The sequence below is a fragment of the Cyprinus carpio genome, chromosome A15, assembly GCF_018340385.1.
Source record: "Cyprinus carpio isolate SPL01 chromosome A15, ASM1834038v1, whole genome shotgun sequence".
Classification (NCBI taxonomy): domain Eukaryota; kingdom Metazoa; phylum Chordata; class Actinopteri; order Cypriniformes; family Cyprinidae; genus Cyprinus; species Cyprinus carpio.
In genome coordinates, this window is record NC_056586.1 from 13,100,077 (window position 1) to 13,123,513 (window position 23,437).

Consider the following 23,437-nt stretch of genomic DNA (forward strand, 5'->3'; position numbering starts at 1 on the left):
ATAGATCTACTACTTGTATATGTCTAACATTGTAAAATAAGCACAAGAAAACAACTTTCCACTCAAATCAAGAACAAGCACAAATGAAAAAGATACTGTAAAAATATTTGCCTCACTCAAAATAAACAAAAAAGAACGGGTCGCACAATACCCCGTACAAAAATACAACATCTTCCCTTTATCAAAGTGCCGCGTTTGGCTCTTGTCGAGAGATTTATTTTCACAGGAAATCACCTATTCGTTTTTGTTTTCTCTAGTGAACATCCCCACATAACTGCACGCATCAATACTGCATCTCTGATGACTTACTGCTTGAATAATTTTCACATAAAAACATCATTTTATTCACATTGTTTTCAAGTTTATCTCCTCAAGTGTCTAATAATAACTAAACATTTTTCTAAACACTATTCTGAAGTCATCTAGAATGTATGCATCTACCCTTTCAGGTTGAATATATTTCATTGAAAGGAGTGTAAATATAATGACGAATGACCTTTTCCCCCGAACCGGGCTGTTTTTTTTTTGTTTGTTTTTTTTAGTGAATGGAAACATGAGATTGGGCATAAATGAAAATGCTAGTTACAAGCAAAACAAAAGTTTGCTATTGCTTTAGTGCAAAACTGAGAGCAGAGTAGAGGTAGCCCTGAAACAGATGGCTGAGAGGCAGATATGCACACTAGTAGCCTACGACGCTCAATGCTAAAATACCACTGAATAATTCACAGACCCAGACGGAATTTAAGGTGTGGTTACAATATCCAAATTTCACAGCAAAAAAAAAACAAAACAAACAAAAAAAAAATCACCCCGGGGGGCCACTGACAATACTGTAATGATCTGTGATTTTGCACATTGTGAAGACTCCGAGGTGGTAATATCGTATGAATGCATAAGATGTTATTTGTATGAAAAACATGATTTTTTAGAAAATAAACATAAGCATGAAGGTCCATCCCTTAACGTAAGCGTCAGTGGGCCATAAGCAGATGAAGCACGGCTCACACAGAAGTCATTTTCAAACCAGCTTTCTGTTGGTCAATGAGGCAAATTCGCATGACCAAGTTGAACCTGTTGCGAAATCTGAGAAAGTGTAAATCTTTTGCCCTCATGTGAAATTCCAGATTATGTTGATTCCTATTGAAAAGATTCCAACCCGACTTTTATGATAATTTTGTATGAATTTGTACCAATGTGACTTATTCCGGAAATGGACTATTTTTTAGAAAAATAAAATAGTAAGCATGAAGGTCCACCCATAAACTTTACGATCAGTGGGGTGTAAGCAGATAATACAAAAATCTATAAATAACAAATTTACACAAATTAGTCACAAATTTGCCAGAACATAAAATAGTTACGTATTGCCACGAGTGCGTATTGTAATTTTGCCTGTTGAAATTCGCCAAACAATTGCAAATGTGACCACGCCTTTACTGATTTTTTTAAGAAAACTCCAGCAGTGCAGAATAGATTTAAAAATAGTAAAACACTTTAAATGTAAAGTACTACAGTCTTACTAAATCATTTACCAGTTGACCCAAAACATAAACACATAAGTGGCAGATATATAGAATGTTGCGAACAAACGTTCCAATTTTGCTTAAAATTGCGGGATCTCTCGAATTCTGTGTGGGACTGATGATGTGGTATTCTGAATGCATTGTACAGCTTTTAAACAAAGCTCAGCAGGAAATGAGAGACAAGACTAGTACAAAAATAAATCTAGCATGTGAGGTAACAAAATTAGGCAATTCAAGTAAAACGTTGAAATAGATGACAGAACACAAACTAAAACTGCGAGCTAACTAAAAGTATCCTCAGCAGAAGACTGGAGAAACATATACTGCATTATGGTTTTTAATAATAAAAAATAAAATCTCTTTTAATTCATAAATTGATTTCTGAGTATGATACTAACATTTCATTAGACTAAAATGCCTGCAGTTGCAAAACTGTGATATTGTCATGTTACCATGTGAAAGTTAAAATGAAATCAACTGACATGCTGTATTATTTGGTGTTAAAGTGACTGAAATGAAAGCAAATTACAGAGATTCACCTCTCTGGCTTCGTCTAAATGCACTAAATGCAGAATGTGGTGCTGGAAAACAACAAAAATGGGCCTCTGAAACTCTGAAAGTGCACAGTGTAGTTTATTTAAGGTTGAAATAAATGTCCCTGAACATCCACTACAGTTGCTTGGCAGCACAATTTTGGATGTACCTCTGAGAAAAGCTGTTTTGTTAAGCACTTTATTATGCTTTAAAGAAAATGACTAATGGGTTCAACTCTGTGCATTTCCTCGCATGTATTTATAAAAAAGAAAATTGAGTACTAGAGAGTCTAATAATGAACTTAAGGGACAATTACTAAAAAAAGCGCCTAAATTAATTCGCTAAATGTGTTCAGCTCCTCTATTTCATCATGTGTGTGAGTTTTAAAAGCTTGGTCCATGTTTTTTTATTAGACTCATAATAGCTGCCATTTAGATCCCCATTATGAAATCAAAATATGAGGCTTATTTGAGTCCATGTGTGTAACGCTATAAGGTTTCTAGCATATTCTAAAAGGTTGACCTTTAGCGGATTGCATTTAAAATCATGGTTGTGATGCAACCTTAAAGACTACTGGATGATCCCTATGACATTCCCCACCCACTTGGAGATTTCATGGGGTCTCGAAAAATCTATGGCTTATGGGGTTGTCCATGGAGAAAAAGTGCGGGGATCCTTATCTGAATAAAACATTACTGAGTATGATCATGCAGTGAATTTCTCCAATTAACAGAGTGGAATGCAATCATATGTATTCTCGTCACACTTTCTGAAAATTCATATCTCTTTAACACATATCACATTTCCATTTTATAAACATTTTTGAGTGCTGTTACATCCTAAAAATGTGCACAAATGCATGTCACAAACAAAAATTCCACATCACATTTAATCACTCTGAGCACGCCCTCTCACCGTCTTTGGCCAGGACTGAAAGCAAACCTTCAGGTGAAATTGTCCTTGGGTGTATCTTGCTACTTTCCCATTCCGTTTTTTTGTTGCCCTGTCTCAAACGTAGCAGAGGTACAGGTAGGTCTTCTCTATCCTCCAGTCTGGGGGCACGTCCTCAGGCTTGTGGCCCTCATGTGCTTCTGCATGGACGAGAGGCTGGGGCAGTACTCCTGGCAGATGGTGCACTGGTAGGGTGAAGCACCGTTGTGGGTACGCAGGTTGTTTAAATCATGGCGGAGTAGTCCCGCCGAGCGCTGGTGGCACAGCTTGCACTCAACGGCTTCTCACCTGTAGAGAACAAGTACAGAACATTTCAAACTTCCAATAATGTGAAAATGACAGAAACAGCTGTGTTATATAAAGTCAGCATGAAAAATAGGAATCACAGCTCATTTTACCGGGTTCCTAATGTGAGGATAATGTTTGGATCTATGAATTTATTCCAGGGTTATTATTGTTAATTAAAGTAAAACTAAAATCATACAAGATATTTTTGTTATTTAAAATAAACATTAACTGTAAAATAAATAAATAAATAAATACACAAAAAGACGTTTATTTTATTTCATTATTTTAATGTTAAAATAAAAAATATGAAATAAAAATTTATATAAAAAGCATCTTATTTCAGCTTCAGTAAGTAAATCCTAAACTATTAACTACTATGCTGAAAATAAAATATTGAAATTCTAAAAATAATGTAAAAACTGTAAAAACTAATTAAAAAACTAATAAAATCAGAAAATATATAAATAAAATCAAATAATTCAAAATACAACTAATAAAAATGTACATTTACAGTAAAAACTAATTAAAAACTGTAATAGCATATCAGTGATACTGAAATAAAATTTCTGCATAAATAAATAAAAATGTAATTTTCATAGATACAGTGACTTAACTGCACCTTTGCTTATAATGAGCATTTTTTTAATTTCTGAATTAATAATAATTTTTTTTTTAAACAAGCAATTCTTTGAAAAGAAAACCTTTTAAGTAGTTTCTTTTATTTACCATTCCTTAAGAAAATGTTTAAAAATATTTAAAAAAATAAAAATAAATGAAAAATGCCTCATTGCTTATTAATTAAAAAAAAAAAAAATTCTTAAGTTTTGTAATTACATCACAAAGAAAACCAAACCAAAACTGTGTCAATAGGACTCTTAAAATATCAGATAATTTGACATAATTTATTATAATTAATCGTTCACGATATTTCTAAAACATAACTTTTCATCTTAAAAAATGTTTTTAAAAACTTTTCGGAAAATGTTCAATGAAAAAAAAAAAAAAAAGACTGGGCAGTACTGATGAAATATTATCAGGATAGCGACAGATTCTAGATTTTCCATACTAGCTCTGCTTCCTGTCTGATAAGGTGAGGTTAAGATGCCACCTGCTGTCCAGGACGGGAACGACAGATGTGTAGAGCACCCATGGGTGTGCTGCCTGCCACTGAGCACAGCAAACCGAGTATTGATCCACCCCATTGACAGCAAGTGTAAATGTCCAGTGATTCTCCGGCTGGTTGTGTGAAAGGAGCAGTGGCCTTTCAGAACCGAGAGTTTCTGCTCTTGTTATCTTCAAACCTGCCCCGGGGTCTCATGTGGCCGCAGCCCCGCTTGACACAAAGACAGGCAATTATTTGACAGGCCTCCTGATAGGTTTGCTTTAGCAGCTGCCTTATTGAGGGCCAGAGAGCAGCAGCAGCAATCAGCCTGTAATCCAGCTCAGAGCAGCCCGGAAGATTTAATATGCCACCCATGACAGAACAAAATATAGGCCCTTATACAAGGAATTTAATCTAGTGTGGACCTGAAAATGTCAAGATCTGAATTCTTCGTGGTGTAAAACTGTGGCCTTATAACGTAATCCAATTCAGTTATCATTTTATAAAACTGTTGCCTTGTTTTAAAACTATATCATATTTGCTAGAAGGCACCATGCTGGCGTGACAATGATCTCTAACTTGGGAAGAACATGTCAGTGTGTTTTCAGTGTGTATTTATTAAACTGTGAGCTTCCAACGGCTTTGGGAATCACTGTTAAAGTGAAGCGGTCATCATCAGCGCTGGACCCGCAGGTCTGTGCAGATGAGGTGAAATGCTATTTAAGCTTTAGAATGAAAGTAGCTTGAACCTGTGTGGACACGGTAGTGGTCTCCAGCTGGTGCTTGAGGCTGAACTTCTTTGCCGCAGCCGTTACATTCATAAGGCTTTTCTCTCCGGTGTGGATGCGCTTGTGACCCTTCAGTGTGCTCTCGTCACGGAAGCAGCTGCCGCAGAACTCGCACTCAAACGGATGGTCACCTAAACGTGCAGAGAAACAATGATATAAAGTTATTCATCTGAATGCATTTTTTAATTGAGAGAAGTGGTTTTTTTATTCTAGAAAAGCATTTGAATGGAGAAAAATTGGCTTTTTTCAGCCAAAGAGCAGGGAATTAATGATAAATAAAAACAGACAGCCGGGAACAGTGTGGTGTGTTCATTTCACAACCATACTGTGCTACCAATGTAGGTCAGATTTCAGGAACAAATTATGCTTATAAGTCGGTTCTTTTTAAATGAATCCAAAACACACAGCAAGGCCACCTCTTTCAATATGCATTTATTTTGATTATCACTTCACTTTATTTATTGTAATTATATTTTTCCTCTCTTTTGTTTCATGGTCCTGGGGCCAGATTCAAGGATTTGTTGCATATATACCACCAGAGTTATTAATATCGAGTAAACATCACAAGGTTCTGAAGGGAAGTATCCGGTACATTTCTCTCCGCTGGCTGTTCTAATGTCATTGATCAGTACGAGGTCTGGATATGTGGTGATTTCAAACGCCGGCCGATTTGCTAATTACTTTCCCGCTCTGACTAAAGCCCCTCATAGCATTTCCTCAAGACAGCAGCGGCATATAAAGACTCGCAAATATTTAATACAGTTCAGCCCCGCGGGCCGTGGCTTTAAAAGTCATCGGCGGTGAACCTATGCTCTTCATTATCTCCCTGTCCAGAGTGGTAGCCCGTGCACGGGAATAAATTGCATCTCTTGTTGTTAATATGTTCCGTCATGCTCCTGACTTAAACTCCTCATCTTAAGAGACAATGCAGAAAATTCCCAGAGCGCGTTCTCTAAGCCAATCACAACCCACTGTTTCACATTCAAATACACTTCTGCCTGAAGATGAATGGGTTTCTATCTGGGCTAAGAGAAAAAAAAAAAGCAGACTGGGAGAGATGAGAATCCCTAGTGAACAGATATGTGAGAATGATAGATAGAGTGGCAGTCTTTATGCATCTGTATTCAACTTATCCAGTGCACCTTCTGAAAGCCCTCCAGCCTGTCTGTCATTAAAGTTAATTGCCCAGAGGCCGGGCAGCAGGCACAAGGCCATATCACAACACCACAGGCATGCATTTAATGCGCTAACGCCATCTATGCGTGCGCATTCTGAACATGTCCACTTGCACTGACTACCACACGTTGGAGGAAATATCCACAGGTATCAGCTTTGGTGCTTTTCCATGCTTGAATGTCTATTATTGTGCAGACAATGTCAAACTGGAAGTTAAACGTGGTGTCAAAGTGTTTATTGACAATAATAGATTTTTAGTTAGACATTACTACTGTTCCATAATAAATAAAATGGAGTGATTTTTACATAAGCTTTGTTAAATATTGAATAAGCTTTGCAATGCCTGACAAAATGGCTTAAAAGTCAAGGCCAAGCGACCTGCAGAGACTGTCTGTGCCATAAGCAATGTGAGCTTTGTGCTCTGTACCATCAAACACAGCTGTGAACATAGACAGCCGCCACTGTCTGCAAATGGCCTGGCAGTGAAATGGAGAGCGAACAGGAATGGCATATTAATGAGAACAGGCTACATGTGCAGAATGGAGAGAGGAGCAACTGGAGACGCACGCAGCCTATTGTTTGATTTGCTTCTCACATTGTAAATACAATGCAGGATGGTATGAAAATATACAGGTAGGTACTTGTTGTGTTGTGTGGCAAATTACATCTAAGGTTCTTTTTTATTTATAAGTTATGTTTTTTGTGTTGTTGCATCATGACATATTCAAGCCGAAAAGACTGGTAGAGCTGATGATTTACTCTGGTTAGTGCTGGCAGATTAATATCATTGTTGTTTACCAGCCAAAACTCTGGTTAAAATGCTGTTTTTTTCTGACAACACTGGCAGAGCAAGGGAGGCTTTTGGGGTAAGCTAGATAAGAAGCCCTGTATGATACTACACTCTTAAAAAATAAAGGTTCTTTATTCACATTGATGGTTCCACAAAGAACCTTTAACATCCGTGGAATCTTTCCATTCCACCAAACGTTCTGTAAGTTGGAAAAAAAGTTACTGTCAATATACTGTTCTTCTTACTAAGAAAAACATGGCTCTTTTAAGAACTGTTTACTGCAAGGGTCTTTGGGGGAGCCAAAAATGGTTCTTGGCATTGCTGCAAAAACTATTTGGAACATACTATCAAACAAAACAAGATCTTTTGAATACCTTGCTTTTTAAATAGCATTTTAATTAAATAGAGAGCAAATTGCGACCTACTGTACTGTAAAAATTTTAACCAAAAGTCAGAGACCTTCAATATGACCTTCCAAAACCAAATTGATATCTGATTTCCAGTTTCCACATAAAGAGCTCTTGTTAGAGCAACAGTGGCCTCATTTTTTCATGCTTGTTTATTTTAGGATAAACATCTTAAGACTATGTTTATTTAAATGAGAGTGCACTAAGACTGTCAATAAGTATCCCTAAGCTTTGAAAGTATTTATAAATTTCCAAAAATGTCAGGGATTTGGCTTTGTTTCCCTATTGACATGTTCTCTACAGTTCTCATACATTATATGTATGCATATTTGCATGGCTTTGACCGTTCTCTGTAGATCCCTTGTTATTGCACACCATGGCTTGGCGATTATGTAAAACGCCCCGCATGTTATTGGTCAGACATACTTTTCCAGTAAATACCTTCAGCAAGTATGAAATCATTAGGGAAACAAAGCCAAACCCGGACATTTTAGGCTATTTAGAAATGCTGGCAAGGAAGTGTCTGGGGAAATGAACTCTTGAAGATGTTGATATAAAAACACCACAATTTTTAGTAACTAAGTTTATGTTTCACTTCTGTAAGTTGTTTTAAAAACTCTTGCAATTCAAGTGGAGGAAAAATCAGATTTTGCTTTTTGAAATAGCTACAGAAGTTGACATTTACTCAACTCCGTTAGGAAGTCAGAATGTGCTTTCAGATGTTGAATTTCTGGAAAAAACTCATGTAGCAGTCTGTGGCGAATGGAGTGCATACTTAATGCCTCGACTCTTTAAAAAAACAAACTCACTTAATTTCTGGCCTCTCTTATCAAAAATGTACACGCTGAGTCTAGACTTCAACTGACTCTGACAATATTACTGGTATTTCAGGTCAGAAAGAGCAAAAGTGAGAGAAAGATGCACTCTTGCAAGTTAATGGAGTAGGGGCGATTTTGTGCTCTTTCTGTTCACTGCCAGACCATATGGATTAAATCTTCAAAACAGAGATAACTGTTAAACATGCTTATACAAAGTACACTGATATAATAAACAAATTGTAATGGGTGTCGATTCATATTTATTTAGTTTGTAGCAAATGTTTGCAGGAGCATGTTCAATATATTGTAATCCTACCTGTTACAATAACAAGAATAAGAATGCACTTTCTCAGTGCCACCTTACCAAATGTCCTTCTTCCACCTAAATCTCCTCTTTTTGTCATAGTTTTTGGGTCATTTGATAACTAAATTGTCACACTCAGAAATTCTCATAATGTAGAATGGTAAAAAAGGTCAGGTTTGACCTGATGTCTGTAATAGAGGGGCTTGACTTAAGCTTCAAGGTACCCTGAAGGAAACGATGAGGAGAAGTGAAAGGTAGAGAAAGAGACAAAAGACCGTCAGAAGATAGTCTGAGCCTCAGATGGCCCGCCCACGGGACTGTAGGGAGACAAAGTTTTGTTTACAAGTTACAGGGGGGAGGCATCTGGATTGACAAAGTTTGAGAGGTTTTTGGCTCTGAATATTTTTTTTTCAGATAGGAGCTTGAGTTAAGTTAAAGACACAATATCCATTATTTGAGCAAACTATCACTCTATTTGTTGCATGCCAGTCATGATAGCACTGGGCCTTTAATACAACCGCGCGTTCTAAATTATTATTCAGTGATATATCAAAAGGATTTTGGTACAATAAAGAGTCAGATTTTTGTTTGTGTGGTTTTTTCACATCTTTTTAGATAAACTGGTATCAATCTCATACAGGTTTTGGTCAATAGTTTGCCAGGTCTTCTTAGGTAAATGGAAACCCTACTTGAAGAGCTTGTTCCAAATTATTAAGCAAGTCACAAATTCTCATGAAATATGTTGAGGAAGAATGATCTTTGGCATTGACAATTTATGTGTCAGATATTAGCCCCATTTCTATCTAGTGGTGGGTTCTTTGGAATAAAATGTTATGATATGTACCTGACTTTGTCAATACTCAAAAATCTGGCTTGTCTGAGGATAAGGTAAGAGTTTTATATAACCCTAGCAAGACTATATGAACATGCTCCTCCTAAACTGTTTGAAACTATGCCACAATCTCAGCTTGTGGCCCGCTTGCCAATTTTCAGCATTAATGTGTGCTTTTAGGTGACTCAGATATTGGTGGTTTGAGTGATGTTCAGGTAAAAGCTCACCTGTATGCGAGCGGAGATGGCGTTTGAGCGCTGTGTGGCTCGGGAAGGTGCGTTCGCACTCGCTGCAGACATAGCTGCGCATGCCGGCGTGAATCTCCATGTGCTGCTGCAAAGCCTTCTGGGTCTGGAAAACGCTGTCCCACATAGGAGACAAAACACTGCCATGTCTGAGCCTGAAGATGAGAGACAAAATGAGAAGATGTTTGGGAGTTCAATTAGTGTTTAGTGCAAAGAATGCATAATTTGGATTTCAGCCATTTTGTAGTTAAGTACATTTTAGCAAAATTAATGAATAAGTCTATATGTTTCATAATGGATGGGGTTAAAGAGACTAAGATATATTGTCTTAGTTTCTTTTCTGCAAAAAAAAACCAGTGCTTCCAGTATCTACGGCCAATCAATAATTTAACTTTCAAGTTAAGCTGTCTCTAATTTAAAATCTTTGTGAAAGCCCAGTGGTGGGCTCATGAACAGCAGGCTGGGATTGACTTCTCACTCAATCAATCAGCATTTACGACAGAGCTGAGAGTAAAAAAAAAGCATTAGTGCCTGAGACACATAAAAATGAACCTCTACACTTCACTGACAGCTCGTCTGTAATGTGAGTTTTGTGTAAATGTACTCTGACAAGTTGCCCAATTTCTCTTCCATTCTCTACAAGTTTAAGGGCCGACATTGATTACGAAGGGCCATTCAGGGGCCGGGAGAAGATATTCAACCTTGAAAACTACTTTTTGACTAAGATCATACATACAAAAGTAACATGTTTTAGGGCTCTAGGGTTTTATATATATATACACAGGTGCTAGTCATATAATTAGAATATCATCAAAAAAGATTTATTTCACTAATTCCATTCAAAAAGTGAAACTTGTATATTATGTTCATTCATTACACACAGACTGATATATTTTCAAATGTTTTATTTCTTTTAATTTTGATGATTATAACTGACAAATAACGAAAATCCCAAATTGTATGTAGAAACATTTCAGACTCTGCCTATTTTATAGTTCACTAATCAAATGTAATACATTTGTGTCGTTGATCTTTGTAAATATGGTTAGATGTTCTTGCTTCAATAAAATAAAAGACATTTAGGGAATAGTAATGACAATAATAAAATAATAATTTAATAAGCCTTTTCATAGTCTCTTTTGGACGCCACCATAGCTCAAGAATTACCAAAAAAAAAAAAAAAAAAAAAAAAAGTATTTACCAAAGAAACATTCAAGGCAAATCTCTCTGTGAAATACAAATTATGACACATTTCTTGAGCTTCATTATATCAGACACATAACAGATATTTTGTGTTGTCAGCTCTTTTCAGAAGAAAAAAATAACCAAGGCAATCCAGCACAGGCATACATATATGAGATGACTGTGTTAAAGTAAGAGAAAGCACGAGGTGAAGAGAGAAGGGAGCTTTGGCTTGACTACTGTTTTAATGTCTTTAGGAATAATTTACCTCTACAACGCCAACTATTTATACCATCGCTCATCAGTTCCACTGAGAGCATCCCCCTGCTTCTATTTTTTCTCATTCTTCTCTCTCTCTCTGTCTCCTTCTGCCTCCCTCATCCTCTGTGTCTAGCTCCCAGCAGAGCTTTAATGGTTCTGAAGTGGCTGACAGAGTAGCTTAAGCCGGGTGAACAGGGCTGTTAATGGAGCCAGCTCCTCTCTCAGAGTGAGTGTCAGAGACTCGGTTCTCCTCAGCAGCTGCTCTGCTCTGTTTCCCACAGACTCCAGAGCCGCCTGTTACCCACAGTACACTTCACCCAGACACACAAAAGAAGAAGAGCTGTGTCACCAGCCACTCCTGCATGTCAAAATGATGAGAACATTTTTAAAAAAGTAAGTGTCTGTCTAATGTGTTTTCCAACATAAAGACATCAGGGTGGGTAAAATACAGAGTTTAATAATCGTCTTACTTTCAATTCATGAATGGAAATGTGGATTGCACTGCCCACGTGCTATACAATTCTGAACTGGAAATACAGGAAGAGGAATTTAGTAAAATGCAATTCCCTTAGTAAAAGGGAATTTCTTAACAAGTTTTGTGATAAAAGTATCAAAATATAAAAAAAATAAATAAATAGCACAACTGTTTTCAATTTTGCTAATAATAAGAAATGTTTCTTGAGCAACTAATCAGCTTGTTATAATTATTTCTGAAGCATCATGTGACACTGAAGACTGGAGTAATGATGCTGAAAATTCAGCTTTGTATCACAGGAATAAATTACATTTTAAAATATATTCAATTAGAAAACTGTTATTTTAAATTGTAGTAATATTTCATAATATTACTGCATTTTTGATCAAATAAATGCAGCCTTGTTGAGCATATAGAAGACTTGTTTCAAAAACATTACACAATCTTACCAACCCCCAACTTTAACAGTAGAGCATGTATGAAATAAGCATAAAAGATATTAGTATTACATTAAATACTAATAAAATAAGAAAAGAAATATATATGCATTTTATTTTTTCATAAACGCAGCCTTGCTTAATTGAATGTTGTGACCAATCAGAATTAAGTATTCCAGAGAGCCGTGTAATAATTCAAGAATTTCTTCAAATAATTATTTTTTTTATAGCTCTGTTTTAGGTTTTTTTTCTAATATATCTAATTTGTAATTAGTAAATTATGATTATGTATATTTTTATTGTTTTCTGTTATGTCACATATGTGCTTTCAGAGATGAAGAAAGGATGAAATGGAGGGGAAAAATTGAAGTTGGGTTGTTTGGCTCATTGTGTGTGAGTGTGGTCAGAGGTCAGGAACACAGCAGGCAGATGTGAGAAGAGAGAAAGGATCCACCTGTCCCAGAATGCAATGATGAGAAAACAAAAATATCATTGAACACAGTAAAATAATCTCCAGATGAGATTGAGATGAGCTGTTTCTTACATAAATGCTGACTATACTGTTGTATGGATGTAAATCATATAGACTACAAACAGGTCATTCCTTCATGTAATTTTTGCCAGTTTGCAAATTAATTCAAATGCTACAGGATGAAATACTTGAGGTTAATCGCAAACATGATTGCTAGTAATGGCAATGCAAACCAGCAAATCGTCTATTAACCATTTGGTTAATAGACATGAAGGGTCAAAAGGTCATAAAGGCATGTTTTTCTCTGTTGTGTCTAAGATATTTCTGTAGCCCTGCTCATGTAGAATTAATGAAATACACTCTCTTGAAGATAACACATTAATCATAAAGCACGCTTTAATTTAATTCATACAAAGCAAAGACTCCTATTTCACATGCAGAGCCAGAGCCACCTTCCCACATCACACCTGAACCTTAATGTCAAAACTTTGTTTAAACAGATTATCCGGTGTATAACCTCTTCGCCTCTTAAAACGAAAATACAAAAAGACCGCTTGGTCCGCTTGTTCTGGCCCAATATCATTTGCAAAGGAGAGAGAGGCTGCATGCATCTCCCAATTCTTACAAATCCCCTTTAATCAGATATGAGAGGAACAGAGACAAGAGCGCGGGGGGAGGATGAGCATTAGTAAACACAAGGCTGTTCGGTGGCTTCATTGGCATTCGAGTAGGGTTAGAGTGCTGCATTTAAAATGCTGCCTGATGAGGACTACAAAATCAAACCATTTGTTACCACTATTGAGGAGCCTGCAGGCAACAGGCAATTAAATTGGAATTAGTGCAGGGAGATCAGATACAGATGATTCACACACAGAGAGGGGGAGCTGTCAAAGCCCGAGTTTCATTTCGTTTGGAGGGGACAAATACTTCAAGAGCAAACACATTTATCCCTCTGGCTTGCAAGCTCACCAGCCGCAACGAATATAACTCTGCCATGATTCCAAACTGGATACGATTTACTAACATGGATTGTAAATACAAGAAACAAACATGCGTCTCAAGAACAGAATAAACACATCTTCACTGGAATGACTGTGCTGGCTCTAAATGAAAGCTGCAGTGTAGCATTTTAACAGCACCAAATGAGAAAATAACTCCCCCTGTCTGCCACAGTTTGGACTAAAGTTGCTCTAATATACCTGGAGATGGCATTCCCATCATCTCAATGGCAGTTGCTCAGCTGGGAGCATGCAGAATTGAATATATAATGACTTGATTTCTGCCTTCATGGGGATTTTGGAAGTTTTATTTTTCAGCGAGATGTAAATGTCATGTGACAGATTATTCCGTGTTTAATCATAAGACTCCTATGAAAAACAAAAGAGAATTATTTTTTATAATAAACAGTAATAATTTCCAGAACTAATAGGTTACATAATACTAATATATATATATATATATATATATATAAATATATATATATATATATATATATATATTATTAAGGATATATATATATATATATATATATATATTATTAAGGACCCCTCCCATCCCGACCATCACCTGTTTGTCCTCCTGCCCTCAGTGAGGCGGTCCGTTGCTCACTGACTCTGAATACACAGACAGACAAACCATGGGTCACAGTTCGGATGTTGATCAGTACTGGTTTGGGATGGGCGTCAGTACACGTCTCAACCAATGAGAGCATTTGGAGTGGGCCTAACACCATGTCTACACCGGACGTGAGCAGCACTGCGCAACAAGACAAATCCCTGACAGTAAACTGCTGCCTCGTTCTATCTATGACGTACTGACACAGAGTCCAAATGTCGCTTTGTAAGTGGTCGTAATGGTTGTGCCGTGTCCAGTGTTTGTGTGTATGTGTGTGTGTGTGTGTGTGTGTGTTGTATATTTATATCTATATATATATATTTAATTTTATTTTTTTTTTTTTTTTTTTTTCTTTCTTGGCTGTCATGAAAAAAGTAAAAAAATAAAAAATATATATTGTAAAATGTAAAAAAATAACATTGAGAAATTATATAATAACTGATGCTAATGTCCATCTACTCAGCAACACCACTGGATTTCTCAGTCTCTATTGTATCTTGCTGTGTGCTTCATGTGTTCACATGACCCTTCATCTGTCATTGGCCCCCTACCCACCCTTCATTTTCTCAAGCATTTCATTTGCAGACGACAAACCGCTGACCGCTCGTACTTGTTAATAATCGTTAGAACAAGGAAAAAAGCCCCGTGTGACTCCACAAACAGTTGTGCCCTAAAGCCCCTGCACTGGTATGCATTGTACCTACCGTATAATCATTTATTCGGGGCAGGCCATCTGGACAGTGAGGGGACAATCAGGCTTAGAGTATGAATGACCCGCTCTATTATTTACAAGTCCACAGGTCCACCTCTTACTCGGCTAATCTGTGTGACTCCTCTGGCTTTTAAAGCGCACTGCTGCTGAGGTGGCTTTTCCACGACAGAGTCTCAGCCGTCCCTCATTAAGACGCGACAGCAGGATTTTGTGCACGGTTAATCATTAAAGACTCCAATCGCACACAATTACTGGACAATTAACAAATAGTTGGTGGAAAAAGATCAGAATGGTGACGAGAGAGAGTTTGAGGGCCTACTTTTCTAGAACTGTAGAGTTGGACAGTAGTTGCAGGACTGCAGTACAGTTCACTTTGCCTGAATGGGAATACAACACTTGAATGAAGTTAAATCTTGAATGTATTCGATTCAGTAAATGTAACTAAACTGAACTGATTTGAGAGAAACAAAAAAATGGGTGGGACTGTATGGAGAACATACTGTATACAGAGAATCCAATCATGACCTCGTCTCATGTAAAGGTGAAAGAATCTTCTGAAATGCATTACAGGGGCGAAGGTCTCTGAAGGTCTTTGAGTACAGAGAAGTTTAGAAAAAATATAGCGAGAGAGAGAGAGTGAGGAAAAGAGAAGTGCTATGGGATGTCATAAAGGTATATTTCATAAAGGTATTAATGAATAGTAAACATTTATAAGCATTTGCAAATGAAGAATAGTTTCCACTTTAGATTGGATACTGGAAAAACAAGAACAAATAATTCATAGATTATTTGTTAAGATGTGTAAATAGAGGTCTACACAACAAACAAAGACCAACAAATGAAGATCAAATGAACTGAAAATTTGTAAGTATTTCAACTTACATTAAATAATCATATGTTAATCAAAAAGTTCATTAGCAAACATTAACAAGAACATCATATTTCTAGCTATGTGAATATATTAACGTAATGATCTGTTAAGCATCTAATGAAAGTTATTATAAAGTGTTACCATAAAATGTATTTTACCATTTAAACAGATTTTTTCAACAAAAAAAAAATGTTTTTTTTTGCCAATTAAAATTTGCCCATAATTATCACGATTATTGGAATTGTCACAATTTTACAATACAGGCAATAATAAAATAAATACAAACATTAAGGAAATACATTTTAGAAATAATAATAAAATGTGTGTGTGTGTGTGTGTGTGTGTGTGTGTGTGTGTGTGTGTGTGTGTGTGTGTATATTAACATTTTTAGCAATTTTAAAAGTTTTTCAAAACTATAAAAAATTATTGCAGTTTTAACTGATTTGTCCTAAAACTATTGCTATCATTATTGAAATTCTAACAATTTACAATACTAAAAAAAAATACAATAATAATTTATATATAAATAAATAAAACAAAATAATCAATTTACCCATTTTTTACTGGTTTTTTCACAAATCATTATTGCAATTTTTAACAATTTTCCACATTGATAACATTTTAAATCAGTAATATACAGTCAAATGTGTAGGTTAGCAAGGGATAAAAACACATGAAACTTGATGTGCTGTAAGAGTGTCAGATGCTTCATCTGGGATGAAACTCTCACACTGACTCTAGACTCACTTCTGAGCTCTCCAATGAACTGAATACATATTAAATATGAGGAACACATCAAGCAAAAAAAAAAAAAAAAAAAAAAAAAGTTGTTTAATGAAATGTTTAATTTACTTATTTTGTATCACTACATAATTATTCAGTAATGTTTCTCTGTTTTGTCTGAGAGGTGGCATTTGCTAAGTGTCACGGTACAGGCCAGCAGGGGGCGCACTCTGTAACATCAACTAATGACGCAGAAGGTTTCCTCAAATGACCCCATCTCACAGCACGCTTCACATACATAAACCCATAGCTGTGAGTCACGCTTCTGTCTGAACCATCTTAATGAGCAACATTTATACATTTTTGCATCTGACCTCATTACTGTTTCCATCCAATAAGAATCAAGAATGCTTGATATTGCTCTCCACATTAAGATAAGGAGTGTAATGACAATACAGAATGATTCAGATGCAGACTTTTAATACTATGGCCCCTAATTAAAGATATAAAACTACTGGAGTGGATAATGCAGCCTATTAAACTACAGAGGAATATACAAAAAGCCATATGTATTTGTCTTTTATCAGTCTATAAATCAATACACCTCAAAGCTGATGTATTGACACAACAGACTGTTTCTCACCCCAATTTGATCATCCTGCCAATTAAGCCTTTTTTAAAAAGTTGCTGAGAGCACCTTTTCAGAGCGGTAGAAAATTAATTCCTCATTGACATGCTGCCTCCCCCATTTTTCCCAGGCTGAAGAGGGCCGGCGACTGAAGGGAAGCTCTGCTCCGGCCCCTCACTGTACAATAGACAGTGGATTTGCCTTTCACACTGGTCAGTTGACCCTTTGACACCCGATGACTGCAAAGTTGTGAATTAGAATAAAGGCCAGAGACTTAATCCAATTCCCACAGTGCTAGTAAGCGTAAATGCGAGATCACCAAACTTTTTTCTAGGAACCAAGGGCGGGTTTGTGTAACATTCTAGGAAGAATAAGGAATTCAAAACTCTACCAATCACAACAATTCAGACCTGAGGAGAAGGCAGCATATGTTGAATGTATGAAATGACACTGATGAAAACAATCTTCTTAGCAAATTCCATAAGACAACAACATGAAACCCGAGGGTGGGTGGATTTCATGAAACCTATCATTAACATGTCCAGGGCATATTTTAGCTTGCACTGCGACATTATTTTCATGACAGTGAAGTATATGTGCTTCCCAATTGTCAACATGATGCAAAAGAAAAATTCTCACTTAATTATTTATCACTTAATTTAACTATTCTGCATTCTATGAATGCTGCATTATTAACATTAGTAATATTAGTATTACTATTAGTAGTAGTAGTAAATAATAATAACAACAATAATTATTTTTACTTTTTAAATTTTAGTTTTTTATTCTCATTTCTAAATTGTTTACGGAAAATACAGAAATCATGGATATGGTTTGTTTTATTGCCTTTTATGTTAAATTAGTATAATAATCATCATCATCATCATCATTTACTAATAATACTCATGTATTTATTATAATACATAACTTTAATAGGAATACTGGGAATTACACCAGTATTCAAAACATCCAGACACACAGGATGAAAAGTTTGGGGAAAATGTGCTTATTTTCACAAAAAATAAATGTCAAAAATATTTTTATTTTTATAAAAAAAAAATGTTCAATTGAATGCCATTTCTTTGTAATTATTTGTGAATTTTACTAGCAAATTTTGAGTGAAAATTGTTTCAAGTTTAAAATAGTTATTTTCTTTATCAAAATATAATTTCTTACTTTTTTTTCTATTTAGGGGTGAAATGTGACCTGGATAGGTTCACGACAGGTTTTGTGCTCCTATTGTGGATCAGCTCATCAAGGCACATGAAAGAAGCCAATGCTTTTATGCTTTTATATCATATAGGCTATAAATGACATGACCATTGACTTGGCCAGTTAAGTCAGTGAATAGAAAGCAATGTTTGGTGTAAAAAAAAAATAAATAAATAAAATAAAAAAAGGCCACTGTGAGAAGGAGATGTAAACATGACAGCTATGTAAAAAAGCAAAAAAGTAAAAAAACAAATATATCTAATTATCTAATCGCTGAACAAACTGGTTCGATTCACCTGCTCTGAGCTAATTCTGTGTACAGGAGGTTCTTTCTGATAGAGACACAGACATGTTGTGAAATCCTGTTACTTTTGAGGCTAGGAATCTGGTAGGTTTTGTGAGCGAGACTGAAAGGTTACATAATATCAGAGTGAAATGATGAACCTCAGGTATCCATATCAAGATATGGTTTTAATATATCTTAAAAGGAATCTAAAGAGGATTTAGTGTAATCAAAATCAAATATCTACGTCTCCAAGCAACCAGAAGAGAGCAGAAGTACTTAATCCCAGAATCCACAAACAAGTCACTTCTTGTTCTTTCCTCTTTTGAGTCTATCAAAAAAAAATAACTAATAAAAAAAAAAAATTTCCCACACAAAGATTCAGTCTAATTTGCATTGTAAACGACACAAAAAGACTGCAGTTTAAATCAGTTCTTCTTAAAGGTCTCCGCAAACATCTCCAGAAACTAATTACATACTACTTCAACCACTAACTTTTGAATAGAGACACTTGCCATATAGAAATCCTGCTGCGCTGACTCTCTTGGCTCGTGAAAGCTCACAGACACAGGAATCACAGCTGGAGAGATGCACGTGAATATGTGCTTTTCCAAACAATGAGTGACTTAGCAAAAACTGTGGACACCCCATGATGCCAGGAGTGTTTTATTCTGCCTCCTTATGGGCCGAAAAGACTTCATCTCTGTATTGAAGTTATAGCATAATAGGACTTAGTCATTGTTGGCATGCTGGGAAATCTGCAGCACCACTGAGACAATCAGTCTTAGCTGAGCCGGTGGGGGGTACAGGCTTGCTGAGGTCTAGCCAATACAACCTGTTTAGTTACAGTCGGTTCATAGTAGAAAAATACATTTTTCTATATCAGTGGACCACTTTTATGGATATGGATACACTACTTGTACAGCACTTTTTTTTTTTTTTTCTGTAAGAATTTCCATCGAAATTTATGGACCCGCAGACGAAATGCACAAAAAAAAAAAAAAAAAAAAACTGAAATGTGTCCGCACAAATTGAGAAATTCTTTCCACAAATTACTAATTCGTGGCCACATTTTATTCATTTGTTCCCACATTTTAGGTGAATTATGACCACGTTGTACTACTTTGTTCCCTAAAATGAGGGAACAAATGAATAAGTCAAGAGAACAAATTAGTAAATCATGGAAACAAACCCCTAATTTTTAGATATATTGTTTTTTATTCCTGCATGGCATAAAATTGTATGGATTCTTGTCCATACAATTTTAGTAAGCAAAATAAATAAATAAATAAAACAAAAAATTGGCCACCATAAAACTGGTCCATGATTGTGAGCAAAACATTCTTCTTAGATTTTTTTTTTTTTTAAATGACTCATTTGATTTGTTTATGAATTAGACTAGTTTGATTCTTTCTGTGTTTTCTGACTCATGATTCAGCTTGCTTCACACTCACTGAAGGGAAAGCTTTTCAGAGAATTATGGCTTAATTTCTTTGTTTTTCCCACAAAGCTCTCATATTTACATTTACACTTATGCATTTAGCAGACACTTTTATCCAAAGCGACTTACAGTGCATTCAGGCTAACATTTTTTACCTAACATGCGTTTCCCTGGGAATCGAAACCACAACCTTTTGCGCTGATAAATGCATGCTCTACCCCCGAGCCACAGGAACACTGGCTTCATATGGCTTCAGAAGTGCTAGGAATATAAACGCACAAGTCATATGGACCATTCTCATGAAACTTTTATGTTGTTTGTGTCTTAAATAAAGCTTTGAAAGCTCCAGTCCCCATTCATTTTCATGGAAAAAGAGCGCTCAGGATATTCTTCAAAAATTCACATTTCATTCCACACAAGAAAAAAGGTCTACAGGTTTGGAACGATTCTACAGAGAACCACAGCCACTGTAAAGATTCATTAAAAAATGTATCAGAGTCGACCGTGAAGTTCAAATGCATTTTACTAAATATAACCGGGTGGATTGGTGTGTGTGGTGACTCTGACACAATGGCATATTACCTCAGATGACCCTGCGATTCGCTCTAGGCTGCAATGTGAGAGGCAGACGGGCCTTAATCTAGCAAAGTAAGGGAAGAGTCTACTTAATAATTAACGCAAACAAGAGATACATTGCTCTTGTTTAACCACTGTTTATTCCTGTGGACCAGATCACGAGAAGTCACAATGTGTTCCCGCCGTGAGGTAATTCCACTGTGGCCTACACCCAAACTCGTAAACGCAAGACAACCTCTTGTGCAAACGAGATGAGCACGATGGAATACTTTAGGAAATCTGACGTTCATAAGCACATAAGACAGATGGACTGTCCAGCGGTCGCCCCTCAGGCCAAAATCGTTTAAAGGCAAAGTGTTCTATTCCGGACCTAAATAAAACACCTTTAATAACATTTCATTTTTGCTCTGCGAAGGATGCGATTTAAAGCGCTCTTTCCATCAGGAGGGGAGAAGAGAAAAAAGCTAGCGTGCGCATGTGTGGCCTGCTTTCCAGCCTGCCTGCCAGTGCGTCGGTCCTGAGGACACTAGTGAGTTTTATTTTAGGAGGCTTTTAAGTAGGTCAGCTCTCTAGTAGGTCTCGGCTATGACAGTCACCAGCGGCTGAGTGTAAAACAACAGCACATGATGTTGTTTGTCTTCTCTGCTCTGTCCTGGCTCTCCAAAGCCACCAGCTCCCCCCTTTATTATCCGGCCCCGTGTCCCACGGGTCTCCTGCAATCCTCTTTTCCCTTTGCCAACCCTTAAAAACCTAAACTAAAAAAAACCAGGCAGTTCACCTCTGGCATTCTTACATATGCTGGCATTCAAAGACAATCATGTTGCTTAAAGCCTGAGTCAGAATGAATACTCAAATGGAAGAAAAAACTGGCTAGTAAAAATAAAATTAACTCATCAGGTGGCTGTATAATGCTATCATTAAATGTAACATGGTTCTGACACTTGCATAAGTAACTGACATGAGACTTTAACAATTGAAATTAAACCATCTAATAAAAAAGTTATGTACAATTTTAATCAACAATGTTAATCTTCCAAATACTGTATAATCTAAAATATCTTTTATTATAATGTTGTAATGCCAAAATCACGGACATTTGGGGCTCGTCTTAAACTTTTTTTTTTTTCAAGAGATTATATTCTTACTCTACTTTGCTTGACTGTTTCCGTTTTGGGCGTAGGGCGAGGAGAGGGGGAACTCTGGAGCAAGCGTGAGTATGGAGTTCAATTTAACAGCGTTTACTTAGCTCCTACTATTGAAGTCTATAACAAATGCAGAAAGCAGGATTTGCTGGTGATCGCAGATTTTTTTTTAGTACACTGTTCCAAGAGAAGCTGCTCAAACGGGTAATTACAGATTAAGCTTTACATGGAGCTAGTTTACTGCTGAAGGATTCTGCACCAAGGATTTTTTGAAAGACATGGCGGAAAAAGAAAAAATACTGGAGGATGCCGATGTGGTTCTTTGTGCTGGTATGACTCCAAGTATTGATCCGTACACAGTCCACGCTTTTACCCTGTGCTTGCCGCTTAAGTTTCAAAGAATTAGATCTTGCCGTTGGAAAAAGCAGGAACAAAGAGCTCCCAATAGTTAATCTCGTTACATTAGAGGTAAAGGGCTAGAGGACGAGATATTAAATTGTCGTTCCGCTGGGATATAGAGGCAGAGACTTTACCGGCAAAAAACCTGTCCCGGCACCGCGCGGCTAGACTTCCCTCTCTCCTTGCTAGTGCTGTGAGAACCACTGTGAATCTTCTCAGCCCTCAAGAGTCTCCACTCTCACTTTTGGATTAGATTGACGAGGAGCACATTAAAAGCTTGATGACACACCATTTCAGACCAAGAAACTGAGGTGGGATTCTTATTTTAAGCGCACGTTGGCGTATAGCGTGGTAAGCTGGGGTGGCCAAAAGATATGTGGGGGCTGTATTGCTCCAGTGGTAACCTTGCTGGCAGGTGCAACAGCAACGGGTGCTAGATGCTCTGGTCAGTTGAGCAGTGTTTGGACTATGAAGTTGGTTTAAGACGGCCGTTCTCTCTCGAGCTGTATGAGCTAGTGCCAGAAGCTTATCGTCAGCGGTTATAGAAGATTAACGAAAAACAGGTCAGATCAAACATAGCACCGAATTTGCTAGAGAAAAGAAAGGGACCTCTTTGAAAAGTGGTGTGAGACCTGCTGGTACAATTTCGGAGTCTTTGAACAGCTTCAAGAACTTATCTTACTGAGACGAGATGATTTAACAAATGGTGTGCCAGAGAGTGTAGTTGTTCATTTGAATGACCAGAAGGTCATGACCTCTCTGAAGCAGCGGTTATCGCTGACGAATTTGTGCGTTACCCACACAAAAATGTTTTTCCGGTGAACCGTATGTTTCATAATCAGCCTCCCGTTATCCAGAGGAGTGGTGTGAGGGACAGATTTTAGGGAGGTAAATTGGAAAGTAAGGGCCATAAGACCGTCTCGAACCGTGTTGGAGATAAGCGTTGTATGCTTTTATTGTCTTGACCCTGGCCATAAAAATAGTGGGACTGTTAAAGCGTGGAAGCAGAAAATGGGAACCAAGACTAAAAGTGTTGCTTTCATTCACTCTGCTGCTAGCTGTTGAGAATTCTATGCCATCACACCATCTCTGGTTACGAACCGTTTATGTTAGAGGAACCGTTTCGCTCTCCCCTGATTCCCTGCATACCCGGTCTCGATTCTACGTGACACTGGGGCTTGTCAGTCCCTTAACTGGATAGTGTACTGCCTTTTTCATCTGAGTCTTATACGGGCACAAGCATCCTGGTTA

The 23,437-nt window shown here is 36.9% G+C and overlaps 1 pseudogene; it reads right to left on the minus strand.

Annotated features, from left to right (window-relative positions):
• Positions 1 to 3,018: 3,018 nt before the first annotated feature.
• The window catches only part of LOC122147779, a 55,826-nt pseudogene continuing 35,407 nt past the window's right edge, over positions 3,019 to 23,437 (minus strand).